At 47.3% G+C, this 18274-nt stretch overlaps 1 protein-coding gene across 2 annotated transcripts in view; it reads left to right on the top strand.

The window, feature by feature from the left end:
* Positions 1-18274, top strand: part of Baalc (BAALC binder of MAP3K1 and KLF4) — a 75965-nt gene that overhangs the window by 44304 nt on the left and 13387 nt on the right. The gene's annotated exons all lie outside the window — the stretch shown is intronic.

Below are 18274 nucleotides of genomic sequence, written 5' to 3'. Positions count from 1 at the left end.
CTAGAACAGGGGTGAATAATCTTGGGCTGTTTGCTATCTGTTTCAAGTTTATAGAATTTTCCAAAGTTTAATTCTAATATCCTCAGGTATTGCTGGTCTCAGTGTTCAGAGGTTACATGAAAAACGAGCATATTTTGGGCTAGGGAGATGGCTCAGTGGTTAGAGCACGAAGGTCAGAGTTTGGCTTAGTATTACCAGAGGCAAAGTAATCCTGGCAGGGTGTGGTGGTCTGCCTGTAATTCTCGCTTTGGAAAACAGAGACCGACTCCCAGAGCAAGCTGGCTGGAGACAGCTGTATTGGCCAGCTCTGGGTTTGACGGAGAGACCCTGCCTCAGTGAAGAGCAATGGAGGAAGGTTCCCCACACCCACCTCTGGCTTTCACAGGGACATGCACATGTGGACGTGCACACCACTCATGAACACATGGAAAAGAAAGGAAAAGCAGAGCGAAGAGAACACTCACCGCCCCTCACTTAGGTCGTTTTCTCAAGAGCCCCGACCTTTGTAAAGGTCATTACAAGCTGCGCTGCCCGGGTGCAGCTCTGTTACCTGGCTTTACCTTTGAACAGAATCCCTCTGCCTCAGCGACTTCTTCATTCACTATTGCGCCCCGCTCTTGCCTCACACATCCGGGCACTCGTGTCTCTTTCCAACACATCTGCTTTTACTCCATGTTTGACTGCGGGCACCGAAGTCTCCTCTCACTCAACGCCACCAATGCCCTCACCCAGCCGTTCTGAGCTGGGTGGTTTTGCCCGTAGGGGGCATTTGCTACTGTCCAGAGATGTTGTGGGTTGTCAGAACTGGAGTGTGTGGGTGACGATGCTATTGCAGGGGGTAGGCAGAGGCCCGGGTGCTGCTGAATCGCCCCGGCACTTTGCACAGCTCCCACCGCACCCCCACCCTGTCCCCAGATACCAACAACGAGGATCTTCACGCTGTGGTGCTCAGGCACCGGGAGCACACAGAGCTAAGTCATGAAATAGTATGGGGGGCCTCTTGTGTGTTATGTGGTAATCCAGAACAGGCCCTTGGTTTTGCTCACATCCTCCTCCACCTCACCGGGTCAGGCTGAGCGCTGGAGACAGATCTGAGGACAAATGTCGATTCTCCTTTAAAATTTCCCTCCTCTCGCCCCTGGGGTTTCCTGGGTAAGGCTTGCTTGCTGACTCCTGTTTCTTTTTGGGCCAGGGATTTGGGGCAGTTGCTTACTTAGTCTGTGATGCAGATTCACTGCTGGCATCCAGTCTGTCCCGGCGTGGGAGACTCTAGGGCACATTTCAGCCTTTGTGCAAGCAAGACAGACTCTTGGTGACGTCCAAGCGCTGGGAGCTTGTGTAGGAGTGTGTGGGTCACACTTGTGGTTTCTGCTGCACATCAGTTAAGATTCCTGGTGGCATAAATAACATCAGAATCCAAAAAGCCGGGTATCACTGAGCAAAACTGGAGACTTCCTTAGCTTAAGGAATGGGAAGGCTGCCGATCAGGCTGACTTAGAGACTCACATGACACCAGAGACCCATGTTTCCCTCTCCATTTCTCAGGACCCTTCAGCATCAACTGTATTCGTCAAAGGTTCTTTCCCTCACCTTGCCCAGACTCTAATTGTGACTCACTGTATCTCCCAGATTCACATCCAATGGGACCCACAGGCCCTTTTCTGGTAGCTCTGGCCGAAGTCCTAGGGTTACTGACTATGGATGAGTGATGCCCCAGAACAAATTACACCTCCCAGAAGAATGCAGAGAGGGGCCTGGCTTTGGCCTTGGTCCCATGCGCTAATCCACTCCACGTGGCCTGAAAGCAGGTGGAGTTACTGGGGCATGGTGGATGGGGAATGGGCAGACAAGCCCACTGCAAAGGCTTTAGAATCGTAAGGTTCCGTAGAATATAGACTTCGGGGTGATGTTAGGTGGGTCAGGAAGAGGAGCTAATGAACGAGGAGTGTCCTTTTAAAATAAGAAAGGATATTGTGTTGGGGGTGCAAGATGTGTCAGAGAAAGGAGGATTGGCAAGAAATACACAGGTTTTATTTGTTTGTTTGTTTGTTTGAGACAGGAGTCTCAGCATAGCTCAGGCTAACCTTGAACTGGCTACGTAGCAGTTGAACTTGAACTCCTGATCCTCCTGCCTCCACTCTCAAGTACTCAGACTGCAAGTGTGCACCATCACACCCAGCCCAGTGTAGGGATTTCTAGAGGATTCTCTGGCTGTGAATAATTCACTTGTGGCCTTTCATAGACCTATAATTAGGAGACTACCCCACTTTCTCAACCTGCCAGTATCCGAAGGTTATAAATACTGAGTTTTGTTGTGTGTAACATTAAGATATATTCAATGGAGAGGTATACATCTTTTTAACATATTAATTTATTCATGTTTTATGTTTTCCTTGAAATTTGATTATGAAATCTCATACTTTCAATAGGGACTTTCTAAAATAATACTCCACCATTGTCTTTGGAACACTGAAAAGTGTCAGTTGAAGTAATTTTCCCCTCAACTTCAAAGGACATTTTTTTTTACATGTTCTCCAAACACTATTTTTTTTAAAGTGGAGGACTCTGATCTTATGCAACAGGGAAACATGGCATGAAAAAAAGAAAACCTTGCTGTGGGAAGATTCATTCTTCCTTCATGAGGAGGAGGCACCGAGGGATGGAGTGAAGTCCGCCAGCGGGAGCTACTGCAGTAGACAGGGTGGGGCCAGCCAAACCCTTCAAGTGGGAACACAAGCAGAGAGCCAGAAGCCACCTGAGGAAGTCCACGGGCAATAGCGTCACACTTGATAACAGAGAATGATGGAGAGAGGATGCTTGCGCATCGTTTTGATCAAAGGCGAGCAAGCTGGTGTCGTGCTCGACAGAAATGACCATCAGGGAGAACCCGCTTGACCATTGGGGATATGACTAGTTCAGACTGGACACACTGAGTCTAAAGTTACTTGAGAGAACCCCAGTGGAAAAGGCAGACTGTAGCTGGTTCTACAGGAATGCCAGTGGTGCTTCTGGATTCTTCCCCTGTCTTTAGGCACAAATCTCTCTTAACTACATTTTGTTGGCCCTTGCACTGTTTGGGCGGAAGTCCTCACTGCCTCCTGTCTCCGTTGTTCTACCAGTCAAGTCTCCCTTCTTCCAGCTCCTCTTTGATACAGCATCTTTGTGCCTTCAGTGTCTTCTCTCCTGTTTTTATTATGACCTTAATTTTGTTTTCTTGATTGCTAATTTAGTATTCATTGAAGGACAATATAAAGCATGACACTATATTAAAAGCAAGTCGAGAACACAGACCATTCTCTAACTTGGGTGTTGAATATTGTTCTCTTTATTGGACCTCTGAGACCAAAGTACAAGGATGAGTTGACTTACACAGTCTTTTCTGATTTAAATTTCTTACTTTCCCACTGGATGTATTTAGGAGCGATGATGGTACTCTATGTCCCTGTAATCTGGCAGAGCCGGTGAATGTCTGGAATCTATACAACTTCTTCAGTTGCTGGTTGAGATGAACTGGTAGGTGCATAGAACTGAGTGTCCCATTTAAGCCCATACCGTGAAGATGGATGTGGTCTCTGAGAAAGGACCATGATAGAACAGAGTGGAACAAGATTGTTAGGATGCAGCCAGCAAGATGGCTGAGACCTGAGTTCAATCCCCGGGACCCATGTAGTATAAGAAGAAAGTTGACCCCCCCCCTTCCAAGTTGTTCTTTGACCTCCACACAACAAGCTGTGGTCATGTGCTACAAAACAAATAATTTAAAATCAACAGCAAATGGAAAAAGTTCTTAGGGTGCCCATCTTTCTCTCAGCCATGGATAAGCTACCACTGTTCATCTGGGGACCAGAGACTCCAGGCCATGGGTCAGTAGTGTAGGATCTGAACAAACAGGCCCAGAACTGCGTCTAAGGCCCAGCATGACCTTCGCTCTTGGGGCCGCCCACAGGACTGTCTCCCTTCTGGATGTCCTGGAGTTCTGCCCAGCACAGTGATTGTAAACGAGGACCATGAAGAACTATCGGTAGTCATTTTGTTATTGTTGGATGCTGAAGAAGAGCTGCTCCCTGGGAAGCCCTGGGAGAGGTTGGCTTGCCTCAGCCTTTACATCCCTGTGTTGTGGTTAGCTTCCTGTTGCTGTGATAAGCATCATGACCAAACGCAACTTGAGGAGGAAAGAGTTTGTTTCAGTTCACAGATTACAGTCTATCATGGAGGGAACCAGGGCAGGAACTTGGAGGCAGGAAGGAAGCAGAAGCCATGGAGGAGTGCTGTTCACTGGCTGGCTTCCAGGCTCACATTCAGCAATCCTCACAGCCCAGGGCTGCCTGCTTAGGTCTGTTACTGGCCATAGTGGGCGGGGCCCTCCCACATCAGTCAGCAATAGAGAAAATGTCCCATAGACGTGTGCAGAAACCAGTCAAAGGGAGGCAGTTTCTCAACTGAGGTTCTTCTTCCCAAGTGACTGGGTTGTGTCAAATTGACAACAGAAACTAACTCTGACATCTTGGCTCCATTATGACATGCCAACAAAACTTCTGTTTCAAAATGGAACTTGTGCAGGAAAGGTGGATTGAGCTCACAGGGGCAGTCACTGCCTTCGTGCATGACAATGTCCAAATACTTGCACTGGATAAACAAACTCCCCTCGTGAGCAGCAAGACTGGTAACGTAAGCAAAGCCAACTGCATCTACTTCCAGAACCTTCGGGAACTTGTCAAGACAGGGGAGCTTGAATTTGTCAGTTGTTTGGAGGGAAATGTCAGTTTAAACTTACATTCTGAACAATCTCACAAAAGCTTACATGACAGGGAGTAGGAAATGAGAGTATATTACCATAGTTCAGAAATACAAAAGCTGGGGTTTTGTTTGATTCTGATGTCTTCACGGCTGCTACAGAGCAGGGCTGCATGTCACCAACTGTTTAACCATGAATAAGAATGACATGGTGGCAGGTCATGAGGCCACCTCCTCATTCTGAGCCCTTTCAAGCCTTTCCCTCTGGAGGGTGGTTACAGATGATTATTCTAATCAATGTATACCAGCATTTTTAGTTTTCTCCCCTTTCTTTTCAAATATTTAATTGCATCAGGTAAGAGTTTTTAAAATTTGTTTACGTATATTTTTGTTTATTTGTTTTAGACAGGGTCTCCCTATATAGTCCTGACTGGCCTGGAACTTTCTATGTAGACCAGGCTGGCCTCAAATGCACAGGGATCCCCCTGCCTCTGCCTCCCGAGTTCAGGGGAGCTTTTTAACAAAAAGTTCCTTTCTAAAGTGGCACTTTGAGCTGCAGCGTTCTGATAGAGATTTCCAATGTACTGAGTCCAGGGTTGGAAGATAATATCTTAATACCTTCCAACAGCTAGGGAAAAAAACCACAAAGAGGAGGGCAGCCATCTAGGATCCCTGCCTCCAGGCTGGCATCTGGGTCTTCTTTGCTGTTTTGGGGTGCCATTGCCCACAGAGCAGCATCCGTGCTTCTTAACAAGGGACATATGACCACCGAGAATTGGGCTTCTGGGTTTCCTTGGCTGGCCTTGTGCATTGCCAGTTTCTCTGAGCTGCCTCTCTTTCCAGCACACCCAGGACCTCTGAGGTCTCCCAACCCCGCACACCATACTTCGCTTTGGATCCTCTTGCCCGATCCCTGGGACAGAGCTGTATGATCTGCTTCCGTGTAGACTTTTCTCTGGCACTGTTTGATTTCATCAGCGTGACGAAGATCCAGGAAGCAGCCAAGCCTCACATTGTCTGTCCTACAGAAGCTGGGGCTCTGTTTTCATCCCTGCTCCGTGAGTCACACTGCAGCCTTCTGCTCACCAGGAGTGCCTGGACACCGACAGAACATCAGTCTGCCTCCAGCTGGGTCTTTTTCGTCCCTTGACCTCTGGATTGCATTGCTCCCGTGGGGCCTCTTCAGCTCGGGGTCTGAGTCCCTTCGGAGGTGGCCACCCCTGGCCAGCTGAGAGGCAAAGCTGTTTACTTGGCAGAGCGGATGGCTGATGCTATCTTCTTGGCCCCACCCATTTCTCCCACCTACGCTGTGTGTTCCCTTTGCTCTCAAGGAAGGATCTGAAATCAGACATTTGTAAGTTGTCGTTGTGCCTGGAGGTGGGAAGGCGTGAAATTAATCCTGACCGTGTGCCAGCTCACCTACTCTCTCTTCTTTGATCACCAATCTTTGATGTAGCTATCATGATTCTCATTTTATATCTGAGGAAATGAGGCTTAGCGATGTTAAGTAGCAGGGCAATGACTAAGACAGTAGACAGAACAAGATGTCTTTGGAGCCACACAGACCTGGGTTTGGAGTCCTCACCACCTGACTATCTTTGGGCTAGATACTGGGCTTGTCTGGGCCACTGGGTTCTGGTTTGTTGTCTCAGCGGAGTTTGACACTGGAGAGACCAAAAACATGGCAGATGTGGTTGTCTCGGAAAGGGCCCACAACTTGCAAGGGTGCAGAGCTGGGATTGGTTCCAAGGCAGCGCCTGCTCCACCATGACCCATGCCTTCCGGTACCCAGTGAGTCCATCACCGACAGCACTCACTGAGTGAGCACGAATTTAAGTCACAAACTCACGAAGTCTTAGGGTTCCTAGTAGAACAAAACAGATTCAGAGCAATGGGCAGGGGTCTCAAACCCTGCTCTGACCCCCAAGAAAAATGTCACAAAGGCATGTGTCCATGTTCCATGTATGTGTGTGGAGGGCTGTAGAGGCCAGAGGTCAGGTGTCTTTGTTTTGATCACTCTTCACCTTGGCTTTTGAGACAGGCTCTCTCACTGAACTTGATGCTTGAAGATTTGCTAGACTGGCTGACTAGCAAGCTGTAGGGATCCTCCTGTTTCTGCTTCCCCAACGCTGGGATTATAAGATGTGCTACCACACCTAGTCCCCCACCCTACTCCACCCCCCCCCCCCCAGCATGGGCACTGGGAATTGAACTCAGACTCTCAACTTGCATGCTGAGCTCTTTAGCCAACCAAGCCATCTCCCAAGGCCAAGGAATTTTCCTTCGCTGTGAGGTAAAATCTCTTTGAAATCCTCTCACTCTCAGACCTTTACTGATCAGGCGGAGATTTGCCGCAAACATCTCTGCCAGTGTTTCCCCCATTCTTCTGCCTTTCCATTCATTCTCCACCTGCACCCGACTGGATAGGTCTTTTTCGGGTATATCTTTTCTTTGATTTCCTTTCCACGAGTTACCCAGCTTTTCCAACTCAGAAGCAAGTACGAGTTCATTGCAGCAGATAGAAATCCTTCACCTTTGAAGGCTGTAAGAATTGCCAATGGCTTCTGTTTGATCTCTGGCACAGAAGAATGTGACTTGACAGGATCATGTTCACTCTCTCCCTTGAACTCAAAAGCCAGCTCTGAGATCATCCTAACGAGAGCCCTCTGCCTTTGAAAGACAGAGAGGCGGAGTCGTGTTACCACTGTCTCACTCCTGAAACGGACATTTTGATCCCCTAATGCCAATGGTGCCGTAGAAGATGCCATCCCTGCTCTCAGCTTGTGGTGTTATCACAGAAACCACGAGACTGGGAAGTTTATAAAGAACAGAAATTCTCACAGTTCTGGAGGCTAAATCTAAGATCAAAACCCTGGTTGTTTACCAGAGGCCTGTTCCTTGGGGATGACACCATCCGGGTGTCCTCAACACAGCAGAAGGAACAGAAGGGCAGAGGGAGGTTGAACAGCCTGACCTCACAGGTGGAAGAGTGAAACAGGCCTTGTGTAGGGTGGAGTCCTCATGACAGTAACTCCCGAAGTCTCACCCCCCCCCAACACCACAGTGGGGATGAAGTTTCAACGTGATCTTTGGACAACCCACAGCACTTGTGCAAGGAATTTCTGTCATTAGAGAAAAGGAATGGATGTTTGGGAGGTTGGGGACCCTTAGCCCTGCTAGCATTTCAGTAGTAGAACCGGACGCCCGAAGGTCAGACCCTCCACACCTCACCAGAGGGTATCATTATCCAATACCCCTGTCCATCACACACACAGGCTGTGGAGTGGAAGGGAAGCCCCAGATGACTCTCATCTGCACCATCCCCGCCCCTGCTGTCAGTAGGCATTGGGGTCCCTGCAAGCAAGGCAGGGAAACATCCCAGTGAGGTGAAGAATGAGACTTGGGTCAGCACCACTTTAGCAGGAACTGGGCCAAAAGCTTCCGGAGTCTGACCTCGTGGCTTATTCTTCTTACACATAGTAAAACTCTGGGAAAAGGTTTCCACATGACAGTTATCACAACAAAGCTTCAGAGATGTCTACGTCAAAACTCCCTAGCAAAGTAGCAAAGCACCTGTGACCTTTACAATAAGAATGAGTTCAACTGGCTGATAAACAGAGCTCAGGGCAAGGGCCTAGAGAAGAAGGATTTGTAATAAACATAAGGATGGGTTCTACTGATGGAGGATGCAGAGTACATGGGACCTCTCATAAGGATGGCTTCTATGGATGGAGGATGCAGAGTACATGGGACCTCTCATGAGGATGGGTTCTATGGATGGAGGACGCAGAGTACATGGGACCTCTCATAAGGATGGGTTCTATGGATGGAGGATGCAGAGTACATGGGACCTCTCATGAGGATGGGTTCTATTCACTGAGAGACAAAGCTCAGGATTGGGGCCTAAGCAATGTCCTGGATTTTGGAGGATTTAGGAAGGCGGGCTCCATAGAATAGCACAGAGATCACTGGTTGTTAGATGACATCAACGCCAGCCTTCTGGGTGAAAAGGTACCAACCATTTCCTTTCTGTGAAGAAAAAGGGCCTTCATGCTTCACAATTCTGGATTTTCTGGTGCTTTCTGTGAGCTGTCTCTCCTACATGTAGGGCTCAGGGTGTCTTTACTAAACTGCAGGGATGGTTTTAGCTAACTGCTGTCACTAGAGGGCTCTGACATTCATGAGAATTGTCCCGTGGCACAACCCATCAACGGGCACATGGCACAAGCTGGGGCTTCAGGAGGAATCTGGAGAAGACTTGCATTCTGTATCTAGTTTGTGCTCAGATGCCAGCCTTCATGGGAGCCTCTGGGGAGCCACAGCAAGCTGCACAGGAACAGGGCAAGCAGCTGGTTGCCTGTGCCAGGGCTCTGCTTCGACCAGCACAGGGATCAGAGCTGCCGGAGTAGTTCATGCTTGTACCCATGTCCCTTGCGATTGCGGCTGTTTGGTAAATCAATATTCGTAAAAACATCTACATCAACACCTACAGGCCTAACATCAGCTTCTTTCCACAGTAAGATTCCTACTCCAGCAGCCCGCTTACAGGTCAGGACTCCTTCAAACAGTTCCTGAGTGTCTCATGTAGGCCAGGCACATATACACAAGACATTTTAATGGAGCCTTTTAGATAGCATGCCAGGCAGGCATGGGATGAATCATTCCAACAGTTACAAAAATCCAGAGAGGAAGGGTGACCCTGTGGGGTAAGTGGGGAGTCCAGCCCTGTACAGGAAAGCCCTTGGAGAAGCCAGGCTGAAGTAGAGAGGGAGAAGGCTGTGGGGGGTGCTTCTGAGTAAAACAGACAGTATTGTAAAGGTTGTGGGTGGCTTCAGATGTCCCACGGGCCTGAAGCAGAGATGACAGGGAAGGGGGACTGAACCCACCAGGCCAGAAAAGGCAGGAGAGCCCACAAAGAGCAGGGTCTGGGATCCATGCAGGGTCTACCATAAAGAGCAGGGTCTGGGATCCATGCAGGGTCTAGAGAAACTGCTGGAAGGCCAGGCTGGGGTGGCTGAGGCTCTCAACCATTGCTGTCTCCCCAGTAGGGGGTGGAACCAAAACCACCACTCCTTCTTGACTTAGCTTGGCAGTCCCTCCCTGTCCCCTTGGGTGGGTCACCACATGTCCACAGCACCCAGCTTGCTAAGGTGCCCTGGAATCATTTCCCACCTCAGACCGGTAGTCACCATCCTGTCTGGAGTGGAGATTTACCAGGGTCACCTGGCCGCACTCTTAGCCTGGGAGCGGCTTCCTGGAATTCTGTTTAACCTGCCATCAATGACCCAGAAGGCTGACTTCATAGGTCTAAGGAGGAGAAGAGAAACCAGGGTAGTTTCCTTCAGTCACTCACCCTCTTACTGGGTGCTCTGCAGTGTGACCTACAATTCTGAAAGCAAGCTACTTGGATCCTAAGTTCTACTCTGCCCTAGAAGGACTAAGACATTTGAGCTGTGTCTATGGTGTGTGTGTGTGTGTGTGTGTGTGTGTGTGTGTGTGTGTGTGTGTGTGTGTGAATACGTGCACCACGTGTTTGCAGGAGCACACAGTAGCCAGAAGAAGGCATCAAATCCCCTGAAACTGGACTTAGAGGCATCTGTGAGTCGCCATGTGGCTGCTGGGAACCAAATCCTGTCCTCTGCAAGAGCAGTATGTGCTCCTGTGCTCTTAACCATAAGCCACCTCTCCACCCTGCTGTCTCTAAAGTAACAGACAAACAAAAAACATTTATATTGAAGACACAGCACATCTCATTAACCCGGAGAAGATACATTGGGACTCACTAGGATGTTTTGTTGTTTGGGTTTGGGGAGTTTTTTGTTTTGTTTTGTTTTAATGAGACTAAGCACAAATGTCCACGAAAGCAGAGATCTTAGAGTTTACAGACCCACTACGGAGTCCTGCTTCAAAGAGAGTGCCCTTAGATTCTTCCTCACATGACCAAGTGTGAAGGGAAGGCAAGCCTTCCAACTTTTGTATAAAGGCATAGCTTTCATCCATGAGGGTAGATCCCACATGACAATTTCTTCCTAAAGGTCCCACCTTTATTACTATTGCACTAGAAATTACCTTTCAGGGTATAATTTATGGAGGATACCAACATTCGACGCAGCAAAGTATAAATCTGCATCAGAAGACTCAGAGAGACTCTAAAGAGCAAAGCCAGGAGGCGTTGGTGGTTCCAGACGCCTTTGGGTCAGTCAAAGGGCATTTTTGAGTCCTGTACTGATTAGATCTATTGACTTGGTGGTAAGAGGACGTGAACAGGATGCCTTGTCTGGACATGTACAGAAGTAGGACAAGATTAAGAGATAAAAATCCCCTCCCCCATCCCAGCAGAAACAGGGCTGTGACCCGCAGAACCTCAGCCAAGGAAATCCACCAGCTCCTCTCCGTGGGAAGTGTGAGTCTGAGGGCCACTCCTCACACCCAGTTCCCAGGACTTTTCAGCCCCAGCACTTGCTGTCACCCTAAGGACGCTGCTTGGTGGGTGCTCGGGATTGCGCACTGTAACCGAAGAAAATGGGATCCAAAGTCAGCTTCACAGAAGAGGAAAAAACACAGGGTGCCTCATCCCTTCCTCTCAGACATCATTGTGTCAACACACTTTCAGATCATCATTTCTCCCTCCGGCAAAAGTCAACCTCTGCTACCCGCCTCCCTGTGTTTTCTCTGGTATGGACTTGAGGGACTGGACACAGAACAGGGGAGCAGGAAGGAAAGAAAGGAAACTGGGGAGGAGTTAGCTGAGAGTCTGCGACACCAGTGAACCATAGCTTCAGATGGAACCGGCACCTAAAGAGTCCCTGGTACAGAGAAGGGGCCAGTTAAATACCCTGAAAAGCATTGGCTGGTTGAAAAACGAATAATAGAAGAAACAAGTTATCTAACCTGAGGAAGAAGTAAGAGATGGATGAAACTGAGTAGAAACGTTTATGGAGAAGAGCAGAATGGATTAGTTTCATTGTCTACTTGTTAAAAATTGTGTGTGTGTGCGTGTGTGTGTGTGCATGTGCACACTCATGCACTGAAAATAGATAGGGGAGAGAAAGGCAAAATATCTACTAATAGTTGCCCCCGACTGGTAGGTTTATAGGTAATTTTCACTTTCTTCTCACCATAGTCCAGTTTCCTACATGAAACATCTCTTTAAAAAAAAAAAAAGATTTATTTATTTATTATGTATACAGTGTTCTGCATGCATGTATCCCTGCAGGCCAGAAGAGGGCACCAGATCTCATTGTAAATGATTGTGAGCCACCATGTGGGTGCTGGGAATTGAACTCAGGACCTCTGGATGATCGGCCAGTGCTCTTAACCTCTGAGCCATTTCTCCATTCCCGAAACATCTATTTTTTTAAGTAAGGTAAATAAACATTATTTTATAAAAGGAACTGCAAGATGTGAGTCTCCTTAAGATTCGTGTACTGTGCACTGAGGGCTGAAGAGGTGGCATGATCTTAAAGAGCACTTGCTGACCTTGGAGAGGACCTGCTTCAGTTCCTAGCACCCGTATGGTGTCTCACAACCACATGTAACTCCAGATCCAGGGAATGTGGTGGCCCCTCTGGCCCTTCCAGGTCACCAGGCACATGTTTTCCATGAAGATATATCAGACGAAACATTCATATACATAAATCAAAATAAATAATAAATCCATTTTTCCCCTGAAACAGAATTTCTCTGTGTAGCCCTGGCTGTCCTGGATCTCGCTTTGTCAATCAGCTGGCCTTGAACTCACAGAGATCTGCCTACCTCTGCCTCCTGAGCACTGGGACAAAAGGTGTGCACCATCACCATCTGGCAATAATAAATCTTAAAAAAATATAATTGTAGCAAAGTCTCAACTCTTACCCCTAACTTAGAAATATAATTGTATTTGGAGCAGGGCTTTTGAAAGTTAATCTGAGTGGACATTAGTCTAATGTGACTGGTGTCTTTATATAAAGGACATTTTAGGAAAGGCCCTGTGAAGACCCAGAGAGATGGCGTCCATCTATAAGCACAGGAGAGAGGCCTCCGGGGAAATCAAACTATTTATTTATTTACTTATTTAGACAAGGTCTTGCTGTATAGACAAGGCTGACCTGGAACTCACCGTCAGCCTGGTTTACCTGAGATTACAGGCAGGCCGACCTGGAACTCACCGTCAGCCTGGTTTACCTGAGGTTACAGGCAGGCCTCATCCATCACTCTCAGCTGGAAACCAGCCTCTTCACACCTTCCCTTGGACTGTGAGAAAACAAGGCACCACATTGCTGTGCTTCGCTGTGTTTCTAGGAATGTTTACATTTTAAGTGTTTAAGAGAAATATTCAAGGGAGAGAAAAAGGAAAGAGAGGGGGAAAAGGAGTGTTTGGGGCAACCTGGGAGGGGTACAGGGTGTCACCACCGTAGTCACAGTAACTCACCAGTAACTACCCATCTTAGAGGAAGTTGAATTTTTATTACAGCTTAGGTCAGGACAGCCCAAAGTAACTACTCCAGAGACCTGGCGAGGACAGCCTCAGATCTGCCCTATGAAAATCTGGGAGGAGAGATGAATAGGGAGCCCCCACTGAATGATCAGAGAGAGGGAAGGAAGGAAGCGGAGAGAAGACACAGGTTCCCGTGAGAACACAGGAAAGTAAAGCTGGCACTTCACTGTCCCTTAGGACTGCCACTCAGCTCCACAGCCTGTGTGTTGCCTGCTGAGTGTCCTTGTAGGGGGAGAATTCAGACTTCACCTCCTCAAGCAACTGCACACAGTTTCTGTGGCTACAGTCCTCAGTCCCAGCCCTCAGCTCTTCGCAGGCATCCCTCTTGCCTGTAGCTGAGGGCTTTGGGAAGAAAGCTGTTTTCTTATAACCTCAGTGGCTAAGTGTAGCTAGAGTTTTCCTGCCTGGCCCGCAATAAGGACAAATCTCTGTCACCTGCCAGTCCCACAGCCACTCAGACCCAACCAAGTAAACATAGAGACTTATATTGCTTTCAAACTGTATGGCCGTGGCAGGCTTCTTGCTAACTGTTCTTATATCTTAAATTAATCCATTTCTATAAATCTATACCTTGCCACGTGGCACGTGGCTTACCAGCGTCTTCACATGCTGCTTGTCATGGCAGTGGCTGGCAGTGTCTCCCTGACTCAGCCTTCCACTTCCCAGAATTCTCCTCTCTCCTTGTTCCGCCTATACTTCCTGCCTGGCCACTGGCCAATCAGTGTTTTATTTATACAGAACGATATCCACAGCAGCTAAGGGCAAGTGTGACAGGTTGGCGACCCTCTCTGGGGACAGACGTTCCAGGCACTGTAGTCAGGACCCCTGTCCTTAGGGACTGTACAAGTTCAGAAGTCAGTCTCTCCCCCCAACCAATGCTGTGCAAGTCCAGATGCGCCTCTTTACTCTCGTCAATAAAACATTCTGAAGTGTGTTGCTCACGGGTCTCCCCCCACCCTTTAATACCCGCTTTCCTTAACTATAATTTGGTTGTACAGCCACCTGCACCACCAATTTTAGAACACTTTCATTACCTGGGGGAAAAATACCATACCTATTAAGAGTCATTTTTCATCTCTTCCAATGTCAACGCCCCTGGCAACCACTAAGCTACCTTTCCGTCTCTAGAATTGCCCGTTTCTGAATATTTTATAAGGTGTAATCATAAGCTTCTGTAACAGTTGCCTTCTGTAACTGGCTTTTCAGTTAGCATGTTTTCAAGCTTGGTTGGTGTATAGCATATACCAGTACTTCAGTGTCTGTATTACCAAATAATATGAATCCACCCACCAGCTGGTGAGATGTTTGGTCTACTTCTACTTTTTAGTTATTAGGAGCGCTGCTGCTGTGAACATTATGTGAGTTATTTGGCTGAGCCAACATACCTAACCAAGCAATGAAGAAGAAAGGAGGGCTTTATTTTGGCATACAGTTCCAGGATGCAGCCCATCGAGGCAAGAGGCACAGCAGCAGGAGCATGGACACACTGCATCTGCATTCAGGAAGCAGAGCGATGGATGCATGTGCTTGGCTCAGGGTCTCCTTTTTAATCCGTTTAGGATCCCAGTCTATGGAATGGTCCAACCCACATTATAGTGAGTCTTTCCGCCCTACCTAAGCTGGTCTGGACAACGCCTCACAAGACATGCTCAGAGATTTGTTTCCATAGCAGTTCTAAACCCCACCAAACCGGCAATCAAGATTAACCTTTACAAACATTTGTGTGCAAGTTTTTGTGTGGCTGTTTCCATTTCTGTTAGGTGTGTACCTAGAAGTGGCATTGCTCGTAGACTCCATGTCTTCCTTTTTGAAAGCCTGGCCGCGGGAAAGCCGCTGGAACGCTGCCTGTCACAGTAGCAGGAGGGGCTTCCTGGCTCTCCACATCTGCGTCAATGCTAGTCGCCATCTTGTTTGTCTGATCTGGTCTCCTGGGGCAGTGGTGATGTCTCATGGTTCCGGATCTCCTCGCCGTTTGCCTGTCTTCTCTGTGCCGGTGTCTACTCAGACCCTTTGCTCATGCTTCAGTTGAACCATTTGTCATTTTCCATTGTTGAATTGCACGAGCTCGTTCTAACAGGGATACAGTTTCCCAAGGTTCCCTCCTACCCTGTGGATTACCTTTTCATTTTCATGGTCGCCTGTGCATTGGACGATGTCCAATTATGGATTTCATTGTTTTTATTTGTACTTTTGGGTCATTTCCAAGGAACTATTGCCTAACTTGATATCATGAATATTTGTCATTTATATTTTAAAGAAATATTTAACAGTTTTCTCTTTTACTTTTAGATCTTTGGTTCCTTGTGATTTAACTTTTGTGTAGGTTTTGAGGTAGAGGATTCACTCCATTCTTCTGCATGTGGATCTCTAGTACATCCATTGAGAAATTATTTTTCCCCTTTGAATTATTTTGGCATCCTTGTCCAAAATCAATCATCCATGAATGCAAGGGTTATTCAATATTTTATTAGAATATCTAATAATACCAATGCAAAAGGTCACATATTATAGATCATGTTCAATTTATAGTTATTCATCAGACTAAAGAAATGGCAGGCATCACCATCCTGTTCTAGTTCACTTTGAAAATCAGAAGACAAACTCTCAGTAAGTGGTTCAGGAGTAATAATTTAACTTATAGCTCAATTTAGACAAAATTACCATTGGGCATGTGTTCTGGATCTGAGCCTAGACAGGGCTCAATGAGCCAGGGATCCATCTGATGCGACATCAGAGATTCTTCCCAAATAACTTAGCAATGTCTTAACTTTGATGTCTGTCATTGAGGGGAAAACACTTGTAGTCACTTCTTCGTGACTCTGGGCAGACTTTCTGGTCACCTTGACCAGGAGGAGCCAGGTGCTGGGGTTAAGGAGCAACTCATCCTCTGTGCGCCTGCCAGCTACCATTTTAAACCTCCCTATTCCGCCCTCCTACCCAGCTTCAGTGCTAAGATAGCCAGAAGCTTTGGCAAGAAGCCGCTGGCTATAGTTTCTCCAGCACCGGCCGTAGTTTCTCCAGCACCGCTGTAGTTTCTCCAGCACCGGCGGTAGTTTCTCCAGCACCGCTGTAGTTTCTCCAGCACCGCTGTAGTTTCTCCAGCACCGGCGGTAGTTTCTCCAGCACCGGCGGTAGTTTCTCCAGCACCGCTGTAGTTTCTCCAGCACCGGCACATCTGTTTTCCATCCTTTGGCAAAGTCAGTAATTTGGTTTGCCTCTCGGAGGGGATGGAAATTTTGTAGAGGATGTTAAAAAAAAAGAGGTACTCTAGGGGCACACAATTTTTAAGGAGCCAGCAAATCTATCTTACTTTATTACACTGCTCTAGAATTCACTGTGAGAAAATAAAGATTTTTGCCCGTAACCTTCAAGACCAATGAGAGCATTAATCTGTGAGATACTGACAGGCAGGTCTGAATATAACTACATCTATGTTCATAATACAATAAACCTTTGAAGTCTCTAAAACCTTCTGCCTCAGAATCTAGGGGGACTTTCAGAAATCCACATTCCTGAGTCTCTACTGAATCAGAAGTCTGGGCAATGGATGTTAGGATCTGCCTGCTGGGTCTCCTACACACCAAAATCAAGAACTGCCTGCTTGGGAGTTTTCCCAGGAGGAAGCACTTGCTTGTATCCCAAGTGTCAGAAAAGCACAGATCTAATTTAATTTCCACTCCTTTAAAATCAGGATGCCTCCCACCACCCCCAGGCTAGAGTAGGGAGAGAGTGGTAAGCAGTAGATACACAGATGGGACCCGGCGCCTAGCACAATACAGGGACCACTTCATTTATTGAGAGAGAGTATAATGATTCCTAGCTCACTGGACTACTGTGAGGATTAAATGGGACAATATACACAAAGGCTCTAACAATGTCTGGCACAGACAGTGTGCGTATTATTTATGGCCCAGCACCAGCTGTGTCCCCTGATGGCCTCTCATTAGCCATGTGGATTACGTTCTCGGCTTGTGAGTCACACAATCAGCTAAGTGCGTAGCGACTGGCCTCACTGAGCCTGATATATAAGCTGAGAAATGCTCACAGCAAGCTGAAACAAGGTCAGCCCACTGCCAGGTGTAACCTTTCCAGGGTGGTCAAGAGGTTACCCTGAAAGGTCACCAACACACCCAGTGTTTCTGACTGTGTGGATTTAACTTGTATTTCTTACTTCTAAAACATGCCAAAATTGGTAAATACAGAGCAGCACAAACAACATCCTTCCCTTCATTATCCAGAAGTATACCCTATGCAAGAAAACAACAACAACAAAACCCACCCTGCTGGCTACCTCTCAGCTACAGCAGGCATCTCTGCATGGTGCAGCCATATGGTGCATACATAGGACCTGCTGGGCTCCGAAGGGTCCTGGCTTGGCATCAAAGCTCAGTGGTTGCCATCTTGGAATTTTGGGCCATTTTCTCTTTGCATTTGAGTCTTACCAGTGAAATTCAACGCCCCCGAGTGCAGCACGCTGCTGTGAGCCAAGCCCCTGATGGCCATCTGGCCTAGGCTGGTGGAGGAGAATGGATGCCCTCACTGGCTGCTCCCTCACCCCGTAACTCCTGCCGCATCTGGCTGGCTTCTCCCGCTCTTGGCATATCCCCTCCATGCTTCTTGGGCCTTTTTCTCTTACAAATAACGTACCTTTTATGCTTCATGAATTGCCCCCTTGTCCTCCTCTGGCTCTTCAGTGAGGCTGTTTATTTAAAGTCCTGTGTTTCTTGGCGTTTGTTATGGGACACACTTGCTCAGTCCTATTGGTGGAGATGGGAAAAAAGAATCTCAGTGTAACCTTCAAATGAGTGACCTTAGTTCTAGGAATTTATCCCAAGAGAACCACTAAGAATAAAATTATGAATCAAAAGGAGTATTATTCCAGTAACATTATTACTAGAAAGTGGAAAGGCATTGTCTAGTTAGAGGGGATTGATTAAATGATGGCTTTTCCGTGCAACCAGCAGACATGTAAAAAAAAATTCACGTGGCTGAATGTTTAATGGTGAGGAAAAGTTGTCATCAATGTATTAAGTAAAAATATCAAGCCACAAATTACTTTAAAAT

This window comes from Peromyscus eremicus, chromosome 20 (assembly GCF_949786415.1).
Source record: "Peromyscus eremicus chromosome 20, PerEre_H2_v1, whole genome shotgun sequence".
Lineage (NCBI taxonomy): Eukaryota > Metazoa > Chordata > Mammalia > Rodentia > Cricetidae > Peromyscus > Peromyscus eremicus.
Note: the sequence above shows the minus strand (reverse complement) of the source record. Positions and strands in the feature narration are given on the sequence as shown.